Here is a 1,437-nt window from a genome sequence, read left to right as displayed (position 1 = left end):
CCCCCCATGAACTATCCTTGCATACTTGGTATAAATCTCACTAGGCCATTTTTTAAATTTTTTTGTTATGATATTTTAATGTTTTGGCTCAGAGTTTGTTGAACATCCATGTTCTATATCTGTGTTTATGAAGGGTATTGGTCTATAATTTTCTTTTTTAGAAGTGTCATTGTCTGACTTTGGTAAAAGAGTGATATTTGCTTCAGAGAGTGAATTTGAGAGTAGTGTGGTATTTTCTATATTCTGAAATAGTTTGAGTGGAATTACTGTTAGCTCATCCAGAAGAGTGTTTGGGTTGAGGTACCCCTTTAGGGCAGAGTTTCTGTTCATCTGCGAGGTGGCTGAGATCCTCAGATCTGTGTCAGGAGATAAATGGTACTTCTTCTGGTGTAGGGGCAGGACATTCAGTCTGGAATAGAGTTACTGCTGGCTTCTGATGCACTTGGTTATCCTGTCTTCTCAGTGATGATGTTATTGCCAATCTACAGGATGGATGCAGGTAGTACAAGCAGTCAGTAAAAGGCACACTCTGCTGGCATGAAGAAATAGGGAGGATGGCACCCTCCCAAGCTCCAAGGATGAGTGGATTCAATGGGAATCCACAGGTACTCATTGAGAGGCAGAGACTCTGTTCAGATTTTATTATTTCCACCATGGACTGGCTGCAGACCAACATGACGCAATCCAAGGCAACCTGGAGGCAGAGAGTGAGTTTCTGAATATGGTGATGTGAATGTACTCTTGGTGCCAGATGCAAAGTGATGAGTCTTAGAGCTGGGACTCTGCTTAGGGAACACAGCTAGCCACTTGGTCAGTGGTCATGGTAGAGGAATGTTTAGACTCCTGGTATGGTAGGGGGAACAAGGAATAGATAACATCTTTCTTGTCATCAGCCAGCTGCTGATGTGGGCACTGGCATAGTCCTGGGTTTATATGCCAACCAGAAACCTGCTTACAAACATTTAAAATGGCCATACTTGGCTGTCTCCTTATTTGAACTTCTATTCAGTTTCTTCCTTCAGTAGGCATTTGAACTACTTTGTCTTTTTCCATTGGTACCCAGTGTTCCAGGATTCTCCTCTGTATCTGTTATCTTTGTTTCCTGGTATTTGACTTGAAGAGAGTCTGGGCTGTCATCTGCCCAGTCTGCTATCCTACCTAGAAGATTTATTACTCATAAGTGATTTTCATTATTTTATGAGCCAACCTATTATTTAGCTAAAAGTTGATTCCCAGGTGTACTTTCAGATTAAGATATAGAATATGTTTCAAGGTCTTAAATCTGCTAGTCTCAACTGATCTAATACATCTGGACTTTTAAAGAATTTTACTTCCGTTACACATTTTTCTCCCTTTTTTACTGTCTTCTTATGGTTTCATTAAAACTTTATTGACCTTTCTATGAAGATGGCATTGAAAGCAAAGGAAGCTCCTGCC

The 1,437-nt window shown here is 40.6% G+C and overlaps 1 protein-coding gene across 1 annotated transcript in view; it reads left to right on the top strand.

Annotated features, from left to right (window-relative positions):
• Window positions 1-1,437, top strand: part of TMEM62 (transmembrane protein 62) — a 62,783-nt gene that overhangs the window by 14,881 nt on the left and 46,465 nt on the right. The window lies entirely within an intron of this gene.

Source organism: Elephantulus edwardii, unplaced genomic scaffold (genome assembly GCF_000299155.1).
Source record: "Elephantulus edwardii isolate Elephantulus edwardi_28Jun2011 unplaced genomic scaffold, EleEdw1.0 scaffold00026, whole genome shotgun sequence".
NCBI lineage: Eukaryota > Metazoa > Chordata > Mammalia > Macroscelidea > Macroscelididae > Elephantulus > Elephantulus edwardii.
This window is presented reverse-complemented; position numbering and strand designations above follow the sequence as displayed.